Source organism: Suricata suricatta, chromosome 17, assembly GCF_006229205.1.
Source record: "Suricata suricatta isolate VVHF042 chromosome 17, meerkat_22Aug2017_6uvM2_HiC, whole genome shotgun sequence".
NCBI lineage: Eukaryota > Metazoa > Chordata > Mammalia > Carnivora > Herpestidae > Suricata > Suricata suricatta.
The window spans coordinates 8,174,062-8,182,695 of NC_043716.1; the positions used below are offsets into that span (position 1 = coordinate 8,174,062).

Consider the following 8,634-nt stretch of genomic DNA (forward strand, 5'->3'; position numbering starts at 1 on the left):
GTCCCCGCGCCGGCGGAATGCGGGGGCCTGGCGGCGCGCCCGGCCCGGGGCGGGCGCCCTTCCCCGCGGCCTGCCGAGAGAGGGCAGCAGTCGACCGCAGCAATCCCTGCCCGGGGCCACACACCAGCTCCTGCTTTGGGAGCAAAACACGGGGTACGCACGTCTAAGTCACCCCGGAAGGAGAGGTTTTTCCAGAATGACCAGCGGAGGCCACAGCACACACCCACCCACTCGGGGTTGCCTCCGGAGCGCAGCCCCACGTGGGGAAGGAGGAGTAGAGGTTGGGGGTCAGGGGCTGGAGGCCCAGATTTCTGCCGGAGGCCCGGGTCACCTGCGGCATGCTGCGAGGGAAAGCGCACCCCTGGGGGCTGATTTTCCCAGACCCAGTGCGCTCCGCATTCCGCTAGTGTCCCAAGTTTCCACCGCGTGCTGCCAGCGCCGGGGAGCCGTCCTGGCCCCTAATCGGCCTGGCATCCACACCGGAGAGGAGGCGCAGAGCCGGGGGAGTGTGGGCAGGAAGGAATGGCCCAGAGAGTGGCCGGGGCCGCGCTCCCGGGCTGGCCCCTCGCCCGTTTGCCCCGGTCCGGGCTGCGCCCCCGGCATGCAGAGGCGAGGCGCGACCCGGTGCGGCCTCGGCGCGCGCCCAGGAGCCTTGCAAGGAAGGGGGCAGATGTCCGGTGGGAAGGAGAGGCGGAGGGTGGAGGGCTGAGTCCCAGGAGAACCGCAATCCTCCAGGGCCTGCAGGACAGCCCCCCTCCCGCCCCCCGCCCCGCAGCTGTGTGGTCCTAGCCCCTCGTTTTACAGCCCTTGGGGAACTGGAGACTGGAGTGACCCGTGAGAGGGTACTTCGGCTGTGAAAACCCAGGTGCATTTGGGGGTACGGTCTCAGCACAGGGCTTTGAGCCAGAAACACCTCGTTTCAGTAACTCCGTTTTAAAAGTACCCAATACCAGGCCCCTCCGCTGTTTTAAGCAACACAGTCCAAGGAACCCCTGGAATGTACGGGAAGAAAGGAGCTTTCAGATGTCTCCCAGAAGGTTTACATTAAATCCAATGGCTCCTAGAGCCAGGAGGGACAAGAGAAGGATAATCGGGTATATGGCTAGAAATCGGGGGGGCCCACGGGGGTCCAGTAGCCCCAGCTCTGGTGTCCACCGCAAGGACTGCTTTGCCAATGAGTCCCCCAAGTAGGCGCCTCTCCAGCGAGACCCAAAGTACGCAGCCCCTGCCGCACATCCCGACACCACCACCCCGCGCCCCTTAACGATTTACGGACCATAAGGCAAGGCCATTCTGTATCCCTACAAGCCACGCAAGAACCAGACGAGCCAGACCGTGGGCCCCCTGTCCAAGCCCGAAAAGACAGCTCGCGGGTCTGGCCAGCCCCAAGCCCGCGCCCGCTCCGCGCTTTCTGGCACCATCGACGGAAGATGCCCACGTTTCTCCTCCATCTCCCGCACTTTTCCTACCAAAGCACTTACAGCCCAAAACGATAGTTGTCCCCGACCCTCTGAGTGGCCTCCGGCACAAACTCGGCGCGGTGGGGTCGGCGGCTGGCGTCTCCGAAGACAGCTGCGCTGCGGGGCTGCGCGCGAGGAGCGAGGGGCCTGAGGGAGGCTCCCGGCGTTCCCCTTTAACGGGAACAACGCCCTGTCTGCGTCGCTGCAGTAGGGTGTGTCCCTGGGTCAGCGTGTGCAGGGGGGGGCGGGACTCGGGGAGGAGAGAGGGCAGGAGGGAGGGAGGGCGGGAGACAGTTACTCCGCCTTAAATCCGCCTCCGGAGAAGATCGAGCTTTGCAAAACCGTTGCGACTTTTACTTGCTAGTAACCGGCGGCAGAGCTTTCTCACCTCCGTTTCCTCTGGCTCCTCGAGGTCCTGGAGACCAAGTGTCGGCCAATAAACTGGTCCTTCCGCCCCCTCGGCCACGGGGGGAAAAGGCCTCCCGAGGTCGCCCCCGCCGGGGCGCACACACGTGGACTGCGCCCACGCGGGGACCGAGGCTGATTCCTCTCCTCCGGGGGAGGAGGGAGCCGGCACTTAGGGGCAGAAGATTCCTCTCCTCCCGGGGCCTGGAGCGCCTGGCCTGCCCTGGCTTTTGAGCTGGGCACACCTGCACCGCGCCCGCCCGCGCTCTGTGTCGGCTCCCAGGCCGTGTGCCGGGATTCCTAGGACTCCAGGGACCCACTTTGCGAGCCGGGCGTGGGTGGCAATTAGCAGGAGGAGGGAGGAGAGTCCCGCCGACTGCGGAGCAGCGCGCCCGGGGGAAGGGGGTCTGGCTCCTGCTAGCGCGGGCAAAACCGGACCACAACCGGGTATGCTCCAGGCGAAGTTCGCCTGGCCGGGCTCCCAGCCTCCGCCGGCGTCCCCAGGCCGTCGGGTGGGGAGTTGGCCATCGGAGGTGGGGGAAGAACAGCCAGGGAAATCCGCTGATTCATAGTCGCCTGAAAGTGGTCCGCCCAGCGTCACGGCGGGGAGAGAGAGGCTAGCCCTTCTGGGCGTGGCACAGGTGGACGCAAATAAGGCTATCGGATGGGAGTTTTGATGCGTAATTGGGGAGCCTCCATGTGGATGTTAAATGTCTTTGCATTCACACACACCCCCACTGCTGGCCTCCTATCATAAAGCCTCATCATTCTGATTCCGAAAACTCCATCCTATTTTACTGTTTGACACCAGCGGTTTAGGGGCGCCTGGCTGACTAAGTCGGTTAAGCATCCGACTCTTGACTTGGGTTGAGGTCATGATCTCTGGGCTCCTGAGTTGACCCTTCCTGGGGCTGTGCACTGACAGCCCAGAGCCTTCATTGGATTCTCTCTCTGCCCCTCCCCTGCTCGTGCTGTCTGTCTGCTTCTCTCTCTCTCTCTTTCTAAAAAATAAAATTTAAAAAGTATCTGCTTATGGTAGCTGATTGTATATTCTTGTCTTTAAGTAAAAATACATTATCTGAAATATTCTTCAAACAATGGCCTTTTAAAAACTCTTATCCGAGTACAAAGAAGATGACAAAGTTTTACTCAATGCGCGCTATGTGACAGGTGCACACATGGTCAGGGAGAGGTGGTCTGGGGCATGCTGGCTCTGGGCTCAGACAAACCTGACTACTCAGGGTCGTGAATTTGGGCAAGTAACTAAAGTTCCATGAGGTTCCATTTTCACATCTACAAGCAGGACTGGTAATGCCTATTTTAAAGGGGTATGGTGGCGCGTAGAGGGGGCAAAGTGTGTGAGGCAGTTAGCATAGTGTCCAGAACATAATAGGACCAGGACCCAGTAAAGTGTCACCATGGTTACCATTGTATCACATTTTGCCCTCCCATCAAGCTTTCAAGGCAAGGCTGACCCCCGTGAGCTAAAATAGCTTATGCAAATAGCATAACCAGCCCCGAGAATGACCGTGTGTTCTCTCCTCCCGGGTCACGTTGTAGGTCAGGTGTGCCCCAGGAATCATGGCCTCTCTTTATGCCGTTCAGACTTCTATTCATTTCACCACCATTGATGTGGACACTATGTACCCCATACTGTTCTAAGCACTTTGCAAATATTAGGGTACTTAACTCGGGATTTTCTTTCTCTTCCTTTCTTTTTTTTTTTTCTTTTCCCAAGTAACCTTTTTACTGAAGTGTATGGACCTAGAAGTGCACACACGTCATAAGGGACAGCTGGCTGCTTCCTCTCCCCAAGATTCTAGGCCATACGCAGGTGCCACCACGCTGTGAGCTTCGGAACCGTGAACTTGAACCTTTTTTGCTCCTCCTTTACTGCCTCTCTCGCCTGTCTCCTACAGCTCGCTCCGCTCCCAGGGTGGAAGACCAAACATGGCCAGGGCAGTGTCCCAGGCTTGGCCACACCCAGGGGCCAGACCACGGCTGGACTACAGGTAGAAGCTTCTCCCTAACCTCTTTCCCAACCCACGGTCTCCTGCCGGCTGTGCATGCAGAACCGTTTCTCATCAGGGCAATAGCATCCGGTCGGTCCCTTCTCCCTTCAAGTCTGGATGTGCTGGGGTTTCTAGATGTTCTCAGATAGTGCTGCTCACCTCCCCAGCCAGAGTATACACACCTAACTCTTAATCAAGGATTTGAAACATCCTCGGACCCTCCACCATCGCAACACAAAGCCCTCTCTCCCCTGTAACCTTTTCCATTTGTGGTTTGAGGGCGGTGGGGGACTGGGCACTTTTCCGAGAAGCAGAAGCCTGAACTATGTAGAGGGACAGTTAGCCAAGGAAACTCACCAGCCCAATGGTGTAACCCCCTTTCTCTTCGCAGATTCCTTTGCTTCGAACACAGGAGATGCCAAGGCCGGGCCCTCCCCACAGCCAGCAGATTCTGAGCCCCACAGCTCCCAGCCAGGCTCCCGGAGATGTTCTCTGGTGGTGCTCCGTGTAACTGAAGCCAGACCAGGCGTCTTTCCAGTTTATTCAGGGGCTGGCCCAATGCTGGGATATGTCATGGTGGCCTGAGAGCTTCTCAGCCTCTTCTGCTTAAAGAGACAGCGCCCAGCTTTGTGGAGCACAGTGACCCCCGGAGGCCCTGCAGAACCTGGAGACTCTGGGATCCACAGGGCGAGGGGACCTGGGATACGCCTGAAACCCAGGAAGGCCAGCCTCTTCCCGAGGTGCCTGCCCCGGGGACAGCAAAGCGCCTCCGGGGAATCTCCTCCCAGGACGAAATCTACCGAGTATGATGTTATACATGTTAATTGCAGACAAGTTTCATTTTTGAATCAATATCATCATTTGAAGGAGCTCGAACGTTGCACAGTTAATGTTGAGCTTCGTGAGATCATTCAATTCAAGTAAACAAGACTCTAGTGAAGACACTGGAAGCTTATGGCTGGGAGACCAAATTGCAAAGTTGCGAAGAGTCCGGCCAATGAGGGCGGCATCTTCTTGGGGCTCTTTGCACTCTGTGCTCCATCAAGCTATCAGAAAGGTCCTCCATCTCTAGCACATTCTCCTGGATGGATGCCCCAAGACAAGGGCACTTAGTTTTATTGAAGGAGCCTCCTGGAATTCTGGCAATTTCCACACCTTTTATGACGGGGGTGCCAATCTATAGTGCCCTGTGGAGTCTGAGGAAGTCTCTCTTTCGGCCACAAACACATTATGTTATGCTGGGCTCCAAAGTCGGAAGGGGGTCCCAAAGGCCCACCCACCCCCATTCTGCTCTCAGCCAGGATGGTCCCAGGCTCCGTGAAACAGTGTAGCGAACCCAGGTCTGTCCTCCAGTCTCAGTAGCACTTGACTGCTCATTAAGTTTACGGAGAGCTTTGCACACAGCCTGGCCTGGGCCTGTGTGCAGGAGCAGCTGCCTCCGTGGTCTGGGCTGGGGCTCGGGTGGGGGTGACAGACTGTCAGAAGGCGTCAGATGGTCTCTGCGCTGCCTTCCATCACGGTGCGCCAAATGGAAGCAAGGCCCAGTGAGGGCTGTCATGTCAGACAAGTTATACTTCAGAGCCTTGCTAGGTCACGGAGCGGCGTATGTGTATATTTGGGGGGGTGGGGGGCGGGGGTGTTGTGTGTGAGGGAGACAGAAGTGAGAGAGAGGGGGGAGCTCCCTCAATCCTCCCCTGACCTAGAGGGTGAGGGGGCACCCAGTGAGCAAGGTTGTCTGCTTCCCCGGACAACCCCCTTCCTCGAGGTCCCCTACTTTAAGGCTACGGCTGCGCCTCAGTCCAGACTAAGCCTGGTAACAGCTGAGAGCATTTCTGCTCCAAGGGCTAAGAGTTCAGAGGATGAAGGGGTGCAGCAGGGTGCAGGCAGCAAGCAGGGAGTTTTCTTCTGGTTGGATAGCGCCAATCTGATCAGCCCTCTGTCCTCCCAAGAGCGCCTTGTTCTAGGACCTGCTCTCTGGGCCCTGCGTGTCCTTCGATCCCCCCATCTCCCACGCACCCAAGCCCTGAAAACCAGCTGGCTTTGGCTGAGACCTGTTCGATGACCTCATCGAGGCTTTGAGTCACCAGAGCTGGTCCCCGCTGAGTTCCAGCGGCCCATCCGCCAGGCGCCTGCACGCTTGTCTCTACCCACCTGGGCCAGGCTCTCTGCCTCCTCCTGGGCTGCTCTTCCCCCCTCTGGTGATCCCCCTTGGCCCAAAGGAACCCCAGTCTGTCTTTTTAAAGTTTTTTTAGTGTTTATTTATTTTTTGAGAGGGAAAGATAGAGTGTGAGCCAGGGAGGTACAGAGAGGGGAGACACAGAATCCGAAGCAGGCTCCAGGCTCCAAGCTGTCAACACAGAGCCTGGCACGGGGCTCAAACCCACAAGCTGTGACATTATGACGTGAGCCAAAGTCAGATGCTTAACCAACTGAGCCACCCAGGTGCCCCCCAGTCTATCTGTTTTGATCTGTGTGTCCTCAGAGACAGGGAGACTACCCCCCAGGGGTCATTTTTGCCATAATAATGAAGAGCACATTCACCAAGTCATATTTATTATTATATTAGTATTATTATTCTCTCTGCCCATTTTGTAAATAGGGTCCAAGGGCACCTGAGTGGCTCAGTTGATTAAGCATCCAACTTTGGTTCAGGTCATGATCTCGTGGTTTATGAGTTTGAGCCCCACATCGGGCTCTGTGCTGACAGCTCAGAGCCTGGAGCCTGTTTCCCGTTCTGTGTCTCCGTCTCTCTCTGCCCCTTCCCTGCTCATGCTCTGTCTCTCTCTGTCTCTCAAAAAAATATGTATGTATATATATGGAGTCCAGGAGAGTTAGGTAAACTCCCTGAGCAGACAGTCAGTTCACAGCAGACGGGCTTTTCGGCTGCCCTGTGCCACATCAGCTTGGGGACAGCAAGTCATATCTGTAAGTCACTGACAAAAGTAATAATAAGGATAATAGCTCACATTTACTTGGCGTTCACTATGTGTTCTCAACATTTCATGGGACTATCGATCTTTACAACAACCTTATGAAATAGGCCCCCCATCACCGTTGTTTCATAGGAGGGGACACTGAAGCACAGCAAGACGCTGAAGGGCTTTCTCAAGACACCCTTCGAGGAAACGACAAAGGCCGGATTCGAGCAGGCATTCGGGCCGCAGAGCCCACACTCCAGATCCGGTTCTGTCTCGCTTCCTGACTACGTTCGGGCACTCACAACACCACGTACCTTCCTCGTGGTGCTTCTGTACGCGGCGTATAATTGAATTTCCTTTTTTCACCACAGATCCTGATACAGTATACCTATCGTTACATCCACCTTTCTTTTTTCCATCAAAAAGACAAGAAAGGGGGCAAATGAGGGGGATTCACTTTGTTGCACGTCTGGCTTCGGCTCAGGTCATGATCTCATGGTTTGTGAGTTCGAACCCCACACCAGGCTCTGTGCTAATGGCCCAGAGCCTGGAGCCTGCTTCTCTCTCTCTCTCCCCCTCTCCCTCTCTCAAAAATAAATAACATTAAAAAATTATTTTAAAAATATCCTAAAGCCCCTACTGCCTCCACTAGTCCTGTGAGTTCCCCTTTTAAGGTCCAGTCTTGTTCTGCTCCCAGGCTTCCGTGTCACACACCCGGCCAGCCCCGCACCAGGTGGGTCTTGCAGACTTGGCAGTTTGATGTTTTAAGACCATGAGTATCGCCCATGGGGAGTCGGATCCCAGCAGCCTCCAGAAGTGGAACACAGCCCACTCTTCTTTTTCCTGCATTGAGAGCCACTGACCTGCTATTACATGTAGCATCTTGTTCAACAGGGAGCGACTGTGACCATCGTCGGTATGAAGAAGTTGGGGCTTGGGGAATTTACAGTGTGTCCTCTGGCCACCGGTGGGTATGGAGTTCCTCTGCCTTCCAAACCTGTGATGTTTCCATTATGTGGACGCCCGCCCCCCGCCCCCCCTCCCCGCCAAATGAAAAACAGAGGTGAGTCTTCATTGGGCATTTGTCCTGTGGATGAAGCTGTCGTCAGAGTGTCTGTCTCGCTAGGCACTGACTGGGTCACTAACTGGGGAGTGTTTACAGGACAGACGGAGCCTTTCCTGTCTCGCTGCGGCCAGCAGCCTGTGTGGGCGTTCTTGGCGAGGCCCGGACACATCTGGTCTGTAAAGGTCCTCAAAAGTGAGGTTACCGCCTCATCTAGACGCAGCGGACTTTTTTGAGCAGCTAGAGCTAAAAGCTCAAGCACTGTGGGGGGAAGGGAGGCAGAGGGGAAGGAGGGAAGGAGGGAAGGAAGGAGGGAGGAAGAAGAGAAAGAGAGGGAGGGGGAGGAGAACAGAGAACAGAAGAAATGGAAGGAGCCTGTTTGACCGCCCTGAGCAGATCTCTATAAACAGACGTGTTTGGAACTTATGGCAATTCCAAGCCCTCAGAAGGTATTCTCTGTAAACAACAGAAGCAGGTAGAAGCCGCCTGAACACACGCGCGCACACACACATACACACGCACAAGCTGTTCCCTAAATCACCTCTTTCAACTTCACAAATGTGTCTTGGGATACAGCGCATCTTTAACGCCTTCACCTGCAGGAGTGCGAAAGCGCAGAGCGATGCTGTTGTGCCATTGGAAGGACGCAAAGCACAAGGGGTTCTTTGTCCCGGAGTGCTTGCTGCTTAGGAAAGCCGGATTCCATCCATGCCAGCGGAGGGCGAGAAAGTGGGCTTTTCTGACACCTCACGAGCGAGCTGAGAGAGGATCTGGGA

The 8,634-nt window shown here is 56.0% G+C and overlaps 1 protein-coding gene across 3 annotated transcripts in view; it reads right to left on the reverse strand.

Moving 5' to 3' along the window:
• PMP22 (peripheral myelin protein 22) overlaps positions 1-4,382 on the reverse strand; it is a 124,153-nt gene extending 119,771 nt beyond the window's left edge. For 2 of the 3 annotated variants that reach the window (XM_029928977.1, XM_029928975.1), the window contains exon 1: positions 1,482-1,645. The gene's annotated coding sequence lies outside the window, so the exon portion shown is untranslated. Of the gene's footprint in view, positions 1-1,481; positions 1,646-4,234 lie in introns of those variants that run through there. The other variant, XM_029928976.1, reaches the window with a different exon arrangement.
• Between the last annotated feature and the right edge of the window lie 4,252 nt (positions 4,383-8,634).